The sequence below is a fragment of the Suncus etruscus genome, chromosome 14 (assembly GCF_024139225.1).
Source record: "Suncus etruscus isolate mSunEtr1 chromosome 14, mSunEtr1.pri.cur, whole genome shotgun sequence".
In the NCBI taxonomy this organism is placed as follows: domain Eukaryota; kingdom Metazoa; phylum Chordata; class Mammalia; order Eulipotyphla; family Soricidae; genus Suncus; species Suncus etruscus.
The window spans coordinates 69,730,492-69,750,786 of NC_064861.1; the positions used below are offsets into that span (position 1 = coordinate 69,730,492).

Sequence of the window (20,295 nt, forward strand, 5' to 3'; positions counted from 1 at the left end):
TTTTTGTACCATTCATTCAATGTGCATCTTGTACAATGTCCTTTCATTCTCTTGTTGGATAGTATTATATTTGCTGATGACTAGCTTGGTGGAGAACTTCTACAGAATCAAGTACCCTATCATCAGCTTCCATTAAGGAGCTACAGAATTTTGGATGTTGGCTTTAACCCATTGAAAGGATTGACTAGTCTTCTCTAATGTAAAGTAACATTTTGAACTCTATACTCCATCATTAGGAATAAGTTGCTAAATTCAACAACTATCCAATAATTGGATATGAAGAAACAAGATCTACCCCTACTAGGGGGAATTATTTATACCTATTATAAGAGTATTTCAGTTCATGGGTCTTCTTGCCCATTTTTAATTCAGTTATGAGTGATATTAGTATGAAACCTGCATGTTTATGTTTCATGTTGGATTATAGCCCTACATATTTCTTTATCTTGTTGTTTGAACTGTTCTAATTTTGACCACTAGGAAATATTTCAGAATAGTTTCTATATCCACTGGACATAACTCTGTCCTTTCATTTCTTTTTTTTTAAATAATTTTTATTGTGATCAACGTGACTTACAAATCTTTCACAATAACAATTGCAGTTGTCCTTTCATTTCTTTAATACTTTCTTAGTTTCTGGTACTACAAGATCCCCCAGGCTCTTTTATATTTTTATTATATTATTACTCGAATAGTTTTCTCCAAAGACTTATTTTACCTTTTAAAGGAAAAAGTAAGAGGAATACATTCTTATTCCTAAAGATAATAGTATGAAAAAAAGCCTGGGAAGAACAACGTTAAGTGATGGAAACATTTAAATATTTTGCCAGCCAAGAATATCAATACCCACAATGACAAATCATATTGCTGGCATCTACCCTTGATATGTTGTGATAAAATGCCACCTTACCTACGTAGTCTCTCCCTCCAAGCCTATAACCTTCAACTAATCATAAGAAACACAATACATAAATCGCAGTTAATGGACATTCTACAAAATACTTGACAAATATTCCTAAAACTGTCAATGTCACTCCAAACAGGAAAATTTGAGAAATAGTGACAGTCAAGAATATTTTAAGAAGACTTGACATGTGATATAGAATTTTGAAGGGTATCCTGCTATAGCAAAAATAAGTCTACTGGAGGCTAGAGTGATACAGAAAGTAGATTTACCTTGTATACATCTGACCCACTATCCAATATGGTCTTCTGAGCATTGCCGGGAGTAACTCTTCTTTTTTTTTTTAGGTTTTTAAGTATTTTTTTACAAAATTCTTACTAATACAGGAGTAACTCTTGAGTACAAAGCCAGAGTAACCTCTGAGTACCTATAAGTGTGGCCTCAAAAAAAAAAAAAAGAAAGAAAAAAATAAGTCAATTAAGTAAAAGTATGGATTTTACTAAAATTATATAAATATTTATCAATTTAACAGATATACCATACTAATTATTAGATGTTAATAAGAAAGAAGGGAAGCTGAATATGGGGATATATGAAAACTATACTATCCTCACAATTTTTTTAAAGTATTAAAAGTAAATTTGACTTAAAAATGGGCAGGCAATGACTATTATTGAAGTACAAAATCTGAAGAACTCTGGAATTTTATCATCTTTATTGGCAAATTTTTCATTTATTAATCAGTAAGTAAGTTGAATAGGATATTATGGGGTGACCTAAACATAAGGTTTTTATCCAAGTTTGAATTCGCTTAGAAATTATAATATTTACATCCTGAGGAAGGAGAGATAATATTGTAGGCACAGCACCTGTCTTATACATGGCTAACCCAGGTTCAATCCTGGGAATCTCACATAGTCCCAAAGTACTACCAGGAGTAACCCTAGACATTGTGCCCCCAAATTCTCTTTTTTGTTTGTTTTTGTCTGTTTTTTGGGAGGGTCACACCCGGCAGTGCACAGGGGTTATTCCTGGCTCTACGCTCAGAAATCACTCCTGGCAGGCTCGGGGGACCATATGGGACACCAGGATTCAAACTACCATCCTTCTGCATGCAATGCAAATGCTTTACTTCCATACTATCTCTTTGGCCACTCCAAATTCTCTTTTAGGGAATATATCAAGCTCATTTATTTGTTGTTTTTAATATAAGTAAAAGTGACTTCCAAATTAATTTATGCATACGAATTACTAAACAGAAATGCAGCACTGTTTCTTTCCATTACACCAAAGAATTTCTCTAGAAAGAGTAGAGAACAAAAATTTCCCAAGATTGATAGGTAAGAATTAGACAGACAAGAATATTCTATAGCCCCAAGGATACCTACAAGAAGAAATGAAGTTTTCCAGTTAAGAAAATGCTGCATAGTAAAAATGTTTTTCTAGGTGTAGAGCACAATTCCCAGTAGGAATAATTAGAATACCATTATTCTTATTAAATGTTCAACTAATTGTGGCTATACGGGTTTTATGATAGACATTAGATAGGGATAAGGTAGCTATTTCTATGAGCCAGATTGGCTAAAATCCAAACTGCCCTGATGAAGTATCACATTCATATCAATACATTTAACAACTCTGAACATTTCAAGGAAGAGAACATCCCATATTTTATCTGTCCACACATTTCAAAGGGGCTCACTGACATTTTTTGTAACTGCAATCTGGAGAGGAGAATCTAGTTCACAGCCCAAATAGAAGTGTGAGAAGGAGAGATATAGGAAGACTTACCTCTTGCAGCCAGCATCTCCAATAGACTTCTTCTGTTTGTCTCAGGACCTCTGAGACTTACTGCACACTCTGGATAGCTCTCAATCATTACCTTTTAGTAGGAGATGAGCCAGTCTTAGTTCACACAGAGGAGAACAGTTAAAAATGTTGTGTCTGAGGGAGAAAAGATTCATCCTGGAAGAAGGAGGGCAGATTCAGAAGTTTCATCATCATTTGAGTCCAGAGGTCACTTAGAATGTTCTCAGCTCTTGTTTACTTGATATCTTCTAGAAAAAGGAGACAGGAATAACACTCCCTCCACACCTCCAAGAGCAAACAGAGACAGCTCTAGGACAGAGAAGGTATATCGGTGAGCTAGTGCCAAGAATCTGTTCCCATTGCATAATCTATGATCTTTCCAAGGATAGGAAAGACCAGAGCTAGGCAGCAAGTGAGCAGAAGATTGGCAAAGATATAAAGTTCTAAGTGTGAAAGAAGACTGTGAAGGTGGTGACCCTTAGCAACTTTCCCCTGCCCTATCCTCATGTCAGCTCTTGCACCCCTCCATCTCCTGTTTCCTTCTGCCAAAGCTTCAACAGACTCATTAATGTCTTCAGGAGGCACTGAGTTGTTCATTATATCTTGGCAATCATCCCCCTAGCTCTGGCTCTACTGCAACATGTTCCAGTCTTGTCTTGAATCTGGGCTGCCTGTCATCTCTATCTTATCTTAGTTTGAATGGTTCCATTTTATTATGTAAACCGTTCTTTTATCAGTCACTTCCTCCACAGGCTGTGTGTCAGCTGGTACATTACTGCCAGAGAAATAGGCTTCAAACCCCAAAATCCAATCTTTGTGTATTTCCAAATTGCTTCCCCAAATGTGTCCTACTTCCTGAGCAGCAATGGCTCTCTTTGATGGGCCATCAGTCTCCTTTTATAGGTTTGATCATCTCCCCACCCTGTGTGGACTAGTTTTTGCTCTCCATGGTATCAATTCAGAAAAATGTCTCTAGTTCTTTTTTATTATTATTATTTTGCAGAAAGAGGAGGTGATTTGGCTATTCCTGGTGAATCTCCTGGGTTACTTCTGGCTCTGGTGCTCAAGAATTATACCAGGAGGAGTTTGGGAAAACGTAAGGGATGCCAGGGATTAAGCCCAGATCTACTACTTCCAAGTCCAGTGCCCTTCATGCTGTACTATCACTCTGTCTCCCAAATGTCTTTGTTTCTATACCAACCCTAAAACCCAGCCACTCCCTCAGAAATTGCAAGTGTGTATTTTGTGGTCTTTGATGAAGATTTGGAATATGGGGATACCCACTGGGGTGTATTAAAGATAAACACAACTTCACATTGAGCACCAGGTCCCCTCAGTCTTCAAATAATTTTTGGCTCCTGTTACTAGGATATTTTCCTGACAATTTCACTCCCGGCTGGTTTCTCAGCTGTTAGGCATCTGGTGACTTCTCTCAATTCATTTATCTCTTGTTACTTCTTCTCACCTCCTAACTGACCCTAATATTTTAAGATTATTTGCAGTAGCTTAAGAGCTGTCATTTTCTATTAGCCAAACACTGGAGCTGAACTGCTACAAAGTGGTATAGACGCAGGCAGAGAACACTGTGGAAGAAAACAGGATCTTTTCCCTTTAAGAAGAATGTCCCCCACAAAGACATTTTTTATGACCTCAGAGCTGTGTTTGGGAGCCACTACTGACTTAAGATACAGAATAACTTTTGACAGATTTGACAACAATAACTGTAGTCAGGGAACTATATGACAGTGGAAGCCTAGGATGACCTTATAACTTTTTGTAGCCCTTTTACAATTCTTTTATGTATTGTTCCCTTTAAAAATCTTAGAGATGCAGGCTTGTTTTACCTGAGCTGGTGAAGCTAAAAATTAAGTCTGTAGAGAGAGGCAATAAAAATTTTAATAAATAGATGCACACTATAAATGGCACTATCACATATACAGTAGATGATATTTAATAAGGCACTCTTGATATATTTAAGAGTTGCCCTCATTTTTCTGCTGAGGAGCTCTTTTTGTTGGGGGGGGGGGGTCACACATAGTGGCAGTCATGGCTCTATGCTCAGAAATTTTTCCTGGTAGACTCAGGGGCTATATGGGATGTCAGGGATCAAACCCAGTCAACAACATGCAAGGCAAATGCCCTACCAACTGTGTTAATGCTCTGGCCCTACGCTGAGGTATTCTTTTTTGTTTTAACTTTATTTTATTGATTGATTGTTTTGGGGCCACACCCCAAAACAGCAGTGCTCAAGATTTACTTCTGACTCTGCACTCAGAGTTGCCCCTGGCAGGCTGGGAGACCATATGAGATGCCAGGAATTTAACCAGGTTCCCTTCCATCCTCGCCGGCCATATGCAAGGCAAATACCCTACCACTGTCCCATCTCTCCAGCCCCAAGCTGAAGTATTCTTGATAGCATATTCCACCTCTCTGAAATTTTATACCTCTCCCCATTCATTCTTTGTTCTTTCTTCTCCAGCTGAATACAGGGAAGGTGCCAGATACATAGCTAGACATGTAGTAAGGAAAAGTGATCACCATTCAAGAAAAGAATAAAAAAATGGGTAGAGAGTTAGGATAATGAGCACATAGGGCATTCTCCTCGCATGCAACCAACCTGGGTTCAACACTGGTATTCTATATAGTTGGTTCTGACCTCCTCACCCAACAACCTGAGTCTGCCAGGAGTGATTCCTGAGTGCAGAGCCAGGAAGAATCACAGAGCACCACTAGGTATGGCCCAAAAAACATAAATAAAGGGAACACAAAAATAAGAAGAGATATAATACCCTGCCCTTCAAAATGTATTTGAGCAAATTTTTTATCCCACTAAAGAAAAAGATAAATGTCAGGTAGATACATGCTCACTAAAGAAAAAGATAAATGTCAGGTAGATACATGCTCATGTGTGTTTATGTAAAAGAACAATATCAAGTAAGTTAGAAAAAAAACTTATGCTTCAAGATGGAAGAATTATGTAGGTCATTCTAAGATGAAGAGTAAGGCTTGATTTGGACAAGTAACAACAGTTTCATACCACAGAACTGAACAGGAAGTCAATAATTAGGCAGGCATAGGGAGACAGTTTCTTATGAAAGTCCCTAAAATTTCTCCCTCTACAAAGATGATCATTTGGGATCTGAAAAAGTAGAACTACCACAGAACATTTTCTCTTCTTTCCGGATATAATTCAATGCCCCATACCCCCCAGCTATCAAGCAGATGGGTAATTTTCCATGTCTTTTCCCAGGTGATCTAATGCCCTTTTAGCCTCAGTACTCTCTTGAAAATGTCTTTGATTAAGAGATTCAAAGAGAATGTCGAGATTTGCTGAACAACCTCATTTTTTCCTAAACATGAATAGTTGATGGTCTCTTGTCAAGGTAAGATACAGTGAGAAGAGTTTCAATTTTTTAAAAAAGGACGACCTATGAAATTTTACTACATAGATAAGCCATAAGTTTCACTCTTATTAAAACATTAAGAAAATGAGTTGTAAAAGAGATAGCATCATTCATAAAGAGTTCTTAGCACAAAATAAAACTTAAACAACAATTATTGCATTTAAATTAAAAAGTAAAGATGTAAAAGCTAGTATCTCCAAAAACTATATAATTTATGGGTATTTTATGGCTTACAAGGCTAGTTTGTAATAAAAAATAAGATGTCTTTTTTTGGGGTTTTTTTTTATCAGGAAAGCATGTATAAATATTGAAATTATTTCAATAAGATATACAAGTCAATTATAAAAATCACTAATTCTCTTTTAAAGTATGATCAAATATTTCTTTAACACAAAGAAATAAGTATCTGCTAAGATATCAATCCATTTATTGTAGATAGGCTATTGAATTACTTAATATTGACTGCGTACAGAATTTTAGCACAGTAGTTGTATCTTGAGACTACTCACAGTGTTAGTAGTTGAAGAAGAAGCCTCAGTCAGCCTCCCCTTGCTAGAAGTTCCATCTGTTCCTATTGACCTAATAGGGGTCTGGCTCAGATCCTTAGAATTTTGCGTCCCCAAGGAGGATAAGATAATGAACATGCCTAAGACAAATGGCCGAATCCAAAGGGCTCAGACCAGCCAGGATCTTTGTAGGATCCTTGAATTCTTTTTAACATTTTTAGCAATTTCTTTGTAAAATTTTTATCAATTGATAAGAAAGTCAAAGAGTGTTTTGAGTCTTGCATAAAGACTTGGTTTTTCCTATAAAATTCCCACAAAAATCCCACAATAAAAAAAAAAAAACTACAAAACCAGCCACATTTAAATTAATCCTATACTAAGTTCCTTCTCACCTAAGGAGTTTCATTTTCTTCTTTATTTTCCAAGAACTTTTCAACATTCCTAACTCTGAGTCTGAGCATCATTAATATTCAATATTATTTTTTATAGTTTCATCATTACTACTCAATATTTCTCCTAAAAATATTAATGAGCCTGGGAACCTTGAACAACTACAGAGATCCATTGTCACCACTCCTGCATCAACTAACTCTTGGTTTGCTTTGTATTTTTCCCCCGTTTTCTTTCTCCTGGCAGAAGCATCTAGAATTACAATATCAAGAGTATTGACTGTTTTAGGCCACATTCATGAGCATGATTTTAGCAGGAAACTAAATGTCTTTTTGCTTAATGGCAAAAAAGGATGTTTACTTCCCTAATTTCTAACACTAGTTCACTATTCACATTCTTCATATTATACCTACTAACTTGATGGGATAAAACTTAATAAAATCTGAATGAGCATATCTAGTACAATAATTGTTGGGTGCAGATTGTTGATCTGTAAGAGATAATCTCTGATATACAGGAAGCACTTCTTTTATTGCTATGTCTTAGACATTCTCTCAAAAATTTTTATTACTTGTAAGTAACACATTCAGACAACTGTAAGGGTTGTTTGAGTAGATGTTCAATGACTACATTTTAATTTTTATTATAAATATGCTACTGTATTTTGACTATTGTCACATTTCTCCAGTCTTATTCAACCTTTCTTTTTCTGTGAGTATCTATTTTGAATCCACCTAGAAGCTAAAGAGGAGAACCAAATTTTGAGCATATTTATGAAAAACAGCAAAGTCTTTGGATAAATATAATTTTAACACATTATACAGTGCTGCCTCTTTCTCTCTTTATAACTAAGAAATACATAGTCCATGTAATAGCTGCTGACTAAGAGTTCAAAAACAGGAGAAGCCAAGAAGTGTGACTGGTGATTTATCAAGTTCTCTACCCAAAGATAGCAAAACCAAATATGCACATTTACAAATGGAAGTTTCTAGCATAGCTCCTAGCATATCTTCATTCAGTAGGGATCATCAGTAATAAGTTTTTTAGTGAATTAATCACATAAAACATTCACATGATTGTGTATGAGACTCCCTTTGACAGAAGGATAATTTCAAAGGAAGAGAATATTTACATGTAAACATCTCTCCTTAGGGGGGACTCTAATCAATGGATTAGGCAGTGCTAAAATTGTTTTACTTACCTCTCCAGAAAACATCTGAACTTACCTTCCTGCTTCCTGGAGTCCTTTGTAAGTTGTGCTGTTTAAAGATAGGGTCTAAGACCACTTTGTACATTATTCAGTTTGTTCGGTTCCTGCAGAAGGTCGACAATATTATTAATATGTTGCTACTTCCCCCCTTATCAGTCTTGCCAAATGATTGCTTGTCTAGCTTCTAGAGAGTGCAGAATTTTGTTTGCTTCTTAATAGATATTTTTCTTTCTTTTTAAAATCATGTCCACTTTTCTTCCAACTTTGTAGTCTAAACATGAAGGAAAGTATAAGATAAACTATTGTCTTAGTAAAGAAAAATTTCAGAAATAGCATATAGGGGCTGGAAAATAGTATAGCAGGTAGAGCACTTGCTTTGCAGACAGTCCACTCAGGGTTCGATCTCCAGTACCACATTGGTCTCCTGAATCCCACCAGGAAATATCTCTGATCTTACAACCAGGAATAAGCCATGAGCAGTGCTAGATTGGCCCCCAAATAAACAAACAACCACCAAAAGATACAAAGAACAAAATAAAAGGAAGTGATTGCATCCAGAGTTATAGGTTAGGTATATTCTCATTAATTTGTAAGACAAGCAACCAAATGCTGCAAGTTGGATTGTGAAATGGATAGAATATAAAAGCAATTGCATTTAAATTTAAATCCACAGATTACATAAATTATTATTTAAATTAGGATGCTTAAATACTATAGTATTTAGGATTCTACTTTCTATGTCTTCTCACTGAACCCTACACCAGGTTTACACTCAGAAAAATTCTTTTTTCATGGCCCATTTCCCTGGGATGAGTGGCATACATAATTTTCACTGCTGTCTTAATATATACAGGGTATTTCTAGGACACTTTGTAAATCCAGACTTGGAAGACTTCATTGAGATTATTCCCTCCAGACTTTGAAAAATGTCCATTGACCATCATAGAAGTTTTCTATTGAAAGTCACTGTTATCATCATATCTGAGATCTTTCACAGTCATTTGAAGTGAAATTTCAATGATGAATGAATGGAGGCGCACAAAGACAGCAAGGTATAGATTAGAGGACATGCTTTCCATGTGGAGAAACCAGTGTGTGATGGTGGCTGAAGGCATGGGAGAGCTGGTTTTGTTCAAAGAACTGAAGGCAATGGGGAAAGCTGGAGAACACTGAACAGAAAGGCCTACTTTCTGATGGACTCTCAGGTTCCTGATGTATAGCCCAGTGGAAAAGAAATGTCTCATCTGCTGATTTTAAGAAGCAAATTTGAAAAATTTAAAGAGAAATGTGAAGTGGGCAAGTATTCCTAATAAAAATCACAAAGTCTTTGAGTCATTAAAGTAATTAATTCCAAGTTTTTACAATGGCCGCTCCAGTGATGTGTAATACACATTTCTAATTTGGGTTGTTGATGCTAATCTTAATGAGGAAACATGCATTTACTCTATATGCAAATCATTCTCAACATCTATTCTGTTGAACTCTAATTTTTAAAGTTGTTAAATGTAAAATTTGGAGAAAAAAAACCAAGGACAGAATTTACTTGGTATATGCTAAGTATAAACAAATAAAAGAAAATCTTTAACCATAAAAGCACATATAATTAATGAATAATTATTCAATTGATGTGGATTCTGCCCTTTAAAAATTTTTTCCTGTGCAACCTTGGTGGATGAAAGCTTTAGGAGATAAAATCTGGACTTGGTCAATGCATCAGGCAGATGGTCCTAGAACAATCCATCTTTCATGGTTCTTATAAACTCATTATAAAGTTCTATTCTAGTATGTGTTTCCTGCTGAAATAATTATCCAACTCTTAAACTTAAAGAAATAAAATGGGCTATTTATTCTCTTAGACAAAGAAGATTAATTTGATGACTTTATCTTATATTTTATTTTGGGGTTGAGGAGAGATTTGATAACTAGAATTTAAAAGTACATAATTTGACCCAAAGAGGCTAATATTCAGAATATTCTTAAACAGCTTTTAAAAGTGCTACTGTGTCTGAGGTATTCTTAATCTGAACTAGAACAACTAGATGTTTACATTCTTATATCAGATTACAATTTAATTTAGCTTTATCATTTCATGGAGCCAAGTATTGCTCAAAATAATCACCACCATCTCTCAAGAGATATAAAACTATTCAAATACTTTCCATTTTGTAAATATATAGATGCATTTTGGGTTGTATAATACTCAAAATAAATTGCAACAATAATATGGACCTTGGACATTCCCTTTTGTCTTCTCCCCACATAGATAATACATAAACATTATATATATATATATATATATATTAATAGAATCAAGAATCTAATTACTGTCTACTCAGGTATAGACTTTATTTGGATTCTTACAGCTTTTTTATGCATTCCAAGTGTGTTTGTGGATGGGGAAATGGGGTAGAGACTTTGTAAGGAAGGATTTTATCTAGGGAGGTTTTAAAAAAGATCTCTGCTGTAAGCAAGTTAATTAGACATCTACTGCTAACAATCTTGACCTCAATTAGGTGAAGGATTCCTAATTAAATCGTTACAGGCTTTTGTGTTAAATGATAATTGAATGCCTAAAAGTTCTTCACAATTATATCATATTAACAAGAATGTATTTGCATTTTTAATGCTTTATTGATTTCCAATTCATGACAGGGTTGTTAGTTTTATCTTACCATGCCATTGAAAGCTTTACAAATTGTTCTTTAGGGTTGACAAGCTTAGTGAACAGGTTAAAAAAACAGCCAAAGTTTGTGACCCACTCAGTATTAGCATTTTAGCTACTGGTTCTGTCAATGGTTGACGTTTCTAAAATAGAAATGGCCTTGGAGGAAGATAGAGGAGCTAGTAAAATTGATGACATGTGGACCCTTAAAATTCCTGCATTGTTGGTCCTGGCTGCTGTTGATTCAGGTCTGTCTTCAGTGGTCACTGTTGCTTGGGTTTGACTAATTTGGTTATTCCCTCCTTGCTGACCAAGAAAGCCCAGATAGATTAATTTTGATTTTCTCTTTGGTGAGACACTGCAACTATAGCTTGGCTAAGTTTTAGTTAAATTTACATTTTTGTGGGGAACCCTTCCCAAGCAGCACAAAGGGGCCCAAGGTCACGTCCAGGAATACTTGGCCTGGCTATGTAGAACTATTGTACCAATTCTCAACTCAGGTTGACTCTGAACCAGTAGCCTTGGGGTCATCTAGTTTACCTTGGGCAGTACTAAGTTGCCATGCAGTGGCAAGGATAGTGCCCTGGTCCTTTATGGTAGGCATATACTCTAACTTAATGTACTAGAGGTGGTACTAAATAATTTTGGTGGGATTTGATGTGATAGACTCCATTTTGAGCTTTTTAAAACACATTTTATTCATTCATTTCTTTAGTTATATCCATTAACAAGACTAGCTTTTATTTTTAATTTTTATTTTGTTTGTTTGGGGGGGATGCCTTCCCATATTCAGAAGCTGCTATTGTCTATCTCTCACGTGGAAAGCAAGTGCCTACATCTCTGTGATATCTCTCTGTTCCTTGTTTTTTAGTTATTGACTTATTGGTTACACTATTTCCACTGAAATAACTTGTCCACTGGATAAAATCTAGTTCTTGCTGTTGTTTTGGTTTGTCATTTTTGTTCTTAATGTTCATCTACTATATAATTGAGCATGGAATTAAATATATATCTTTTGATATATTTTGCTATATCTTTTGATTTCAGGTTTAAATGATAATATAATACATTGATGCCGGTGTTGTAATTTATAATAATTAAAATTATATTAATTAAACCACGTTAAGTGTGGGCCACCAGGGGGTCTTCACAGTGTGAATTTGTTAAATGACAGAAATAATTCCAGTAGGCTTAAGCAGATTTAAATAAATTGTAATGAAGAAACATGAAACTTTGACTCAAATTCAAACTCTATCTAGCAATAATTATTTTACTATCTTACTGTCCTTCGTTCTTTATCTGTTTTTTTTTTTATTTGCTTTTTAGGACCATTTCTGGTGGTGCTCAGGGTCTAATCTGACTCTGTGCTAGCTCCTGATAGCATGTAGGGGTATTCAATGCCAGAAATGAAAACTACCAAGCAAGGTATGTGCTTCAGCCCTTGAACTATATCCTAGGCTTCGATATTTTAATTTTGTATATAAACAAAAATTTTGAAAAATGACTAAAAATATATCCTCAAAGCAAGGTATTCTCATAATTTTAGGAACGGATTATAATAGATGATACATCCCAGAATTTCTTGTGCATTATTTAATGAATATTATCCTTATGACTCTTAGACTGATTAAATATAATAAACCAACCAATAAAGTACAGTAGTAGCTATCAAATACCTACATAGTAGACTATATTGACAAATGTTCAATAGAATATTTTTTTAATATTTTCTTCTCCGTTTATGTCTCAAGAAATTTGATAGTAGAACAAGGTCACATTAAACATAGTCAGTTTGGGCTAGAGAGATTGTATAGAGGGTAAGTCACTTATCCTGAGCATAATCAATTCGACTGTCCCTTGAGCACTGCCAGGAGTGATCCCTGAGGATAGAGTCAGGAGTAAGCCATTAGTACTGGCAGTTGAGGCCCCAAAATCAAATAAATAAGCAAATATTTGGTAACTGGAGATATTGAAAATATCTTTGAAAATGTGCCACATTAAAAATATTTGAAATCAACCATTATTCTTACTTTTTATTTATTGCATACACATTGCATACACACCTTAATAATCAAGTACAAAGAGAATGCTAATTTTTCTGTTGTCAGCCATATGCTATCCAAGATAGAAATGATGAAATGTCGAATTAAAAATTAGCCTGAGGTTATGCATTTCAACCCCCTAGTATTGCTTAACAGACTTTTATTTTCAAGGTAGAAAGACATGATTAGATTAGAAGTGAGCAATTACTCAGATATAATTAGACATGAACAATAATAAAACAAAGTCTGTGAACATCTTCCTGCAGAAGCATATCATAGCCAAAGGTTCAATCGATAAGTTGATCTTAATTTTTTTTATCCCCTGGAAGAACAAGAGACACTATCTACAAAAATGTTCAAATTATGATGTATTTCTTTTCTCTTTCATATTACTTGATGCACTAATAATGTTCCTACACAAATTCAAATCATTGAAAAGTACTTTAAAATACTTCATTTTGAAGTATTAAAAAAAGCCCACATTCCTATTGACATATTCCCTTTATCTGCTTTGTTCTTTGTGATCATTTAGATAATAAAATCCCATCAGAAAACTCTTCCAGTATGAATTCATCTCCGTGAAGAATGGTTCAGTTAAATAATCCCAAGTTCCTGATCAGAGAAAAAGAGAATTGAAAACCTTCAGTTATAATAGAATTGTTACCCTGACAGAGTTCTAATATAAATGGTAAAGATGAGAAATATAATACAGTGGCTAGAGTGTTTGTTTGCCTTGTAAGCAGCTGGCTTGGTTTTGATTTCTGGTACACTATAAGGTTTCTTGAGCCTGCCAGGTGTGACTTCTAAACACATTCAAGATTAAGCTTTGAGCACAGCCAGGTGTGCACAAAACCCAAAAATAAATCATAAAGTTCTTCATGGCCAGAGAGATTGTACAAAGGTCAAGACACTTGCTTTGCACCTGGACAACCCTGGTTTGCTCTATAGCACCACATGTCATCCCGAGAGTACTATTAGGAGTTATCTCTGAACACAGAACCAGGAATAAGACCTGAGCATTATCAGTTAATAATAATAAAGTAATTATATAATAATATAGATGTGAATTTCCCAAGTTAGACCATAATGAAAATTAGCTGTTTTCTGAAGTCTTTATGCTTTATCATGTCTACCAAGATTTAACAGTTATTTTCCAATGACATATCTTGTCATTGAGGCATCATCAAAATGTACCAGTCTCTGCTAATGATCCTTCTTCCTGGTGTGATGTTGTGATTTATAATACAAAATATTTCTATGATCCTGGTCCAATTTTTTTCTGGCATAGAGGTACTGAAGCCCTCAAAATTCCCTAAGTCAGGACAGTGATGAAGTAGTTCTTGTTAGACTAATGAGATGACTTTGGAAATCATTTAATGATGGAGATCACCATGTGATTGGAGAATTGGGATTCTAGTTCCCACTCTCCTGCCTCTTAAACTGAAGATTGAATCAAGTACCAGCCATCAATGGGCTCATCTATCATGCCTCCATAAAACCCAAAAGGATGAGCTGTATAAAACTTCTATGTGGGTAAACACAAGAAACTTTGGAAGTGATGGTATGTCTAAAGAATGTAGCTATTACCTATACTACATAGAAAATGCTCTACACTACATGCTCTACCCAGTTATTTCTCATTTGTATATCTTGTTAATTAAGAGGAAATTTAGTAAGTAAATTATTTCTCTGAGTTATGTGAGCGCTCTGAATACATTAGTCACATACTCAAGAAAGGGATCTTGGCAAGCTCAGATTTAAACCCTCTCAGTTACCAGCATAAACAGTTTTAGGTTGGTGATTGAAGTAGTGTTGGTAGACAGTGTTGTAGCACTGAGCCCAAGAATGTGCTGCTAAATCTATAGATCCATAGAGTCAGATTTAAGTTGAATTCTCACACGCTGTGCTGGCGTCTAAGTATTGCTTCTTAGTTTGGGAGACCCATCTCTCTCTCTCTCTCTCTCTCTCTCTCTCTCTCTCTCTCTCTGCCTCTCTCTCTCTCTCTTGCACACACACACACACACAGAAACACACATAACACACTGTACACATAGAAGAATTGAATCCAGGACTCGAAATATAAGGTCTTGGCCCAATCTTTTGCCTTGTGTTGTTGGCAAGAGGATTCTAGGCACTTCTGTACCATCTTCTAGGTCTTAATTACCATCACATCTAAACAGGTTGGATGTTTATTCTTCATTATCCAGTGATGCTCATGGCTTGCTTCCAGCTTTAGTCTGAGGAATTATATGAGTTGTTGAGGATTGAATCAAGGTTGGCTACATGAAGAGCAAGCACTTTACCTCCTGGACTATCCTTCAGCCCCTTTATATTTTCCAACTCTTGAATCTTTCTTCTCAAAAGTTTATTTCATCCCAAATGTGCTTTATCTTCTAACCAGTATGTAGCAGTTACCCTTGAATTTCTAAAATGCATTTATAATTTTTTAATTATTTCATAGCTTATAATTACTATGTGCATTTACAAATAACATTATACTGTTCCAGAAGTAGTGTAAGTATGTTATATCATTCCAAAATTCTCCATCCTATTCCCTGTGACATTGTCATCTTCCCTATCCATATCCCTCTAATTTTGGAAATGCTTTGGCTATTATTAAATTTAATATCTTTGTCTCATTCTCTTTCCTCCTTTGGAGATTGCAATTAATCATATATCATTATTTTAAATTTTATCCCCCAATTTTTGAATACCCTGTTGAGAATCCCTCCCCTAAACTATTCGCAGTTTAAGAAGCTTTTTTGTTTTATTTTGTTTTGTTTTGGGGGCTACAACTGATTGTGGGCTTACTTCCAGCTTTGCACTCAGGGATCACTCCTGCCAATGCACAGAATACCTTATGAAATACTGGAGATGGAGTCAGGTCAGCTGTGAGCAAGGCAAACTCCCTTCCCACTATACTGTCTCTCTAGATCCCATAGTTTAGGAAGGTCCTAACAACACATGTTCGAGTTCATAGATTCTTTACTTGGCCATATAAAATAGTCTGATGAGCTCTTGGAAGAAATTCTTCTTTTCTCTTAAATTTTCCTAGTATTTTCTTAAATAATTTTTTCCTTTCAATTCCTTTCTATTTGCTTTGAATTCATTACTCATCTGTTGTCATTTAAAATAAAACTATAAAGGGATATTGCCTGTTTTCTTCTACGAAGGCCTCATCTATAAGTCCTAAGGCTCATCCCCTGATTATCTTATCTTGCTATTCTATCTATATTTGCCTGACCTCATACTTTGGAGGCATAGGCTGAAGGCTGTTTATCCGGAATTTCAATTTGCTCATGCTTTGTTTGTTTTAGGAGGTTTTTTTCTTTTTGTAAGTAAAGAAATTAATATCTCTAAGCTCCTTTTATATTATATTTATCTTACTTCAAATCAGCTTTATATTCTTTTTTAGATATGTAAGATCTTTATTTAAGCACCATTATTGCAAACATGATTGTAATAGGGTTTCAGTCATAAACAGAATACCCCCCTTCACCAGTGCAACATTCCCACCAGCAATGCCCCCCTTCATCCTCCACCCCTGCCTGTATTTGAGACAGGTATTCTGCTTCTCTCATTCTCTAACATTGTCATGCTAGTTGGTAGTGTAGGTATTTCCCTAACAGCATTCAGCACTCTTTGTGGTGAGCTTCAAATTGTAAGCTGGTCCTTCCGGCTCTTCCAGACCTTAGCTCTATTGTATCTAGGCATTATTACAATAATGTCTTTAATTATTCTTAAAATTCTTATTTCACTTAGCATAATAGATCACATGTACATCCATGTATAGGAAAATGTCATGACTTCATCTCTCCTGACGGCTGCATAATATTCCATTGTGTATATGTACTAGTTTCTTTAGCCATTCATCTGCTGAAGAGCATCTTGGTTGTTTCCAGAGTCTGGCTATTGTAAATAGTGCTGCATGAATATAGGTGTGAGAAAGGGATATTTGAATTGTATTTTTGTGTTTCTAGGGTATATCCCTAGGAGTGGTATAGCTGGATCATATGGAAGATCAATTTCCAGTTTTTTGAGGAATCTCCATATTTTTTTCCATAAAGGCTGGACTAGATGGCATTACCACCAGCAGTGAATGAGAGTTTCTTTCTCTTCACATCCCCTCCAGAATTGGTTATCTTGTTCTTTGTGATGTGTGCCAGTCTCTGTGGTGTGAGATGGTACCTCATTGTAGTTTTGATTTGCATCTCCCTTATGGTTAGTGATGTGGAGCATTTTTTCATGTGTCTTTTGGCCATTTGTATTTCTTCTTTTAGGATGTGTCTGTTTATTTCTTCAAATTTTTGATTGGGTTATATGTTTTTTTCTTATTAAGTTATGTCAGTACCTTGTATATTTTCAATATTAGCCCCTTGTCAAATGGGTATTAAGTGAATAGTTTCTCCCATTCTGCTGGGTAGCTTTTGTATCCTAGGCACTATTTCCTCTGAGGTGCAGAATCTTCTCAGCTTAATATAGTCCCATCTGTTTATCTCTGCTTGCACTTGTTTGGAGTGTGCTGTTTCCTCCTTAAAGATGCCTTTTGTCTCAATGACATGGAGTGTTTTACCTACATGTTGTTCTATATAACTTATGGTTTTATGCCTAATATCAAGTCTTTAATCCATTTGGACTTTACCTTTGTGCATGGTGTTAGCTGGGGGTCTGAGTAAGCTCTTTTGCAAGTGGCTAACCAGTTGTGCCAACACCACTTGTTGAAGAGGTTTTTCTTGCTCCATTTTGGATTTCTTGCTCCTTTATCAAAGATTAGTTGATTGTATGTCTGGGGAACATTCTCTGAATACTTAAGCCTATTCCACTGATCTGAGGATCTGTCATTATTCCAATGCCATGCTGTTTTGATAACTATTTTTTGATATTTATTATATTTTTATTATATTTTATTTTATAAATAAATATATTTATATTTTCTTTGTAATACAGTTTAAAACTGGGAAAGTAATGCTTCCCATATTCTTTTTCCCAAGGAGTACTTTAGCTATTCGTGGATGTTTATTGTTCCAAATAAATTTCAGGAATGTTTGATCCACTTCTTTGAAGAATGTCATGGTTATCTTTAGAGGCACTGTATTAAATATGTACAATGCTTTGGGGAGTATCGCCATTTTAATGTTGTTAATCCTGCCAATCCATGAGCAGGGTATGTGTCTCCATTTCCTTGTGTCCTCTTTTATTTCTGAAGCAGTGTTTGTAGTTTTCTTTGTATAGGTTCTTCACCTCTTTAGTTAAGTTGACTCCAAGATATTTGAGTTTGGGGGCACTAATGTGAATGGGATTGTTTTTTTAATGTCCATATATTCTTTATCATTATTACTGTACAAGAAGGCCATTAACTTTTGAATGTTAATTTTTTAACCTGCCTATTTGCTATATGAATCCATTGTTTTTTGGCAGAAGCTTTTTGGCAGAGTCCTTAGGGTTTTCTAAATATAGTATCATGCCATCTGCAAACAGTGAGAGCTTAACTTCTTCCTTACCTATCTGAATGCCCTTGATATCTTTTTCTTGCCTAATCGCTATAGCAAGTAATTCCAGTACTATTGAACATGAGTGGTGACAGAAGGTAGCCTTGTCTTGTACCAGATTTTAGAGGAAAGGATTTTAGTTCATCTCCATTGAGAATAATATTTGCCATTTTCTGTGGTAGATGGCCTTTACTATATTGAGATAAGTTCCTTTAATTCCCGTCTTGATGAAGGTTTTTTTTTAACAAGAATGGGTGTTGGATCTTATCGAATGCTTTATCTGCATCTATTGATATGATCATGATTTTTATTTTTTTGTTGATATGATGTATTATGTTGATTGATTTGTGGATGTTAAATCATTCTTGCATTTCTGGGATGAAATGTACTTGATTATAGTGAATGATCTTCTTGATGAATTCTATTTGCCAGAATTCTGTTGAGGATCTTTACATCTATATTTATAGGGAATATTGGTCTGTAATTTTCTTTTTTTGGCAGCATCTATCTTGTTTTAGTATTAAGGGAATGTTAGCTTCATAGAAACTATTTGGAAGTGTCCCTATTTCTTCAATTTTACAAAAGAGCCTCAAAAGAATTGGGAGAAGTTCCTCTTGAAAGGTTTAAAAGAATTCATTAGTGAACCCATTTGGGACTGGGTATTTGTTTTTGGGAAATTTTTTGGTCACCATATTAATTTCCTCTATAGTGATGGGACTGTTTAGATATGCTACCTCATCCTTATTCAACTGTGAAAGGTTATGAGTCCAAGAATTTTTCCATTTATTCCAGGTTCTCATGTTTTGTGGTACAAAGTTTTTCAAAGTAGCTTCTGATTACCCTTTGAATCTCTGCAATATCTGTAGTGATCTCCCCCTTTTCATTTCTAATTTTGTTTATCAAGTTTCTTGCTCTCCCTTTCTTTATGAGTTTTGCCAGTTGTTTATCAATATTGTTTATTTTTTTTTCAAAGAACCAACTTTTGCTTTTGTTGATCTTTCGATTGTTTTTTGAAATTCCACTTCATTGATTTTTGCTCTAAGCTTTGTTATTTCCTATTGCCTACCTTTTTTGTTTCATTTGTTGGTCTTTTTCTAATTTTATAAGCGGTGTCATTGAGCCATGCTCCTCTGGCTCCAACCTTTAGGTGGGGATGGCTCACCTCTGAAGAAGAGGAGCCCTCAGGAAAGAATGGTGCAGGAGGATCGAAATCACAGGCCGCAGGACAGCAGAGAGAAGGTCCAAGATGTCTACCGTGCTTCTATTTACACAGCAGAAATCAGCTCCACTCTCTGTGGGGTGGAATGGCTTACTTCTGAAGAAGAGAAGCCCTCAGGGAAGAATGACACAGAGGATCAAAATCCCAGGCCACAGAACAACAGAGAGAAGGCCCAAGCTGTCTTCCCTCCTTCTGTTCACACAGCAGAAATCAGCTCCCCCACTTTATATTTTTAATGTTAGTTTTGTTTCCAGGGGGTCGGAGTGGTGGCGCAAGGGTTAAGGCATCTGCCTGGCCTGCCCTAGCCCAGGATGGAGCTGGGTTTGATCCCTGGCTTCCCATAGGGTCCTCCAAACCAGGAGCGATTTCTGAGCGCATAACCTGGAAGTCACCAAGAGTGGCCCCCCAAAACCAAAAATAAATCAATATTAGTTTTGTTCCTTCTGGTTGAGGAGGTCAACACTGATGGTGGGAATGGCCCTAATCCACTGTCACCATATGCCTGAAATATAACTATGAAGGACTTGTAATTTACAATGAACTCAATAAATTGTTTTAAATTAATAGTATTATTTCTTTCTCCTGTTTTGACTTGCTTTTCAAGTCTGTAGTCTTTGTTCTTGGGTTCTGACTATATATATTTTCCAGATAACTTTTACT

General features: G+C 35.5%; 1 pseudogene; it reads right to left on the bottom strand.

Annotated features, from left to right (window-relative positions):
* Positions 1–16,228, bottom strand: part of LOC126028459 (peptidyl-prolyl cis-trans isomerase NIMA-interacting 4-like) — a 61,349-nt pseudogene extending 45,121 nt beyond the window's left edge.
* Positions 16,229–20,295: the final 4,067 nt, after the last annotated feature.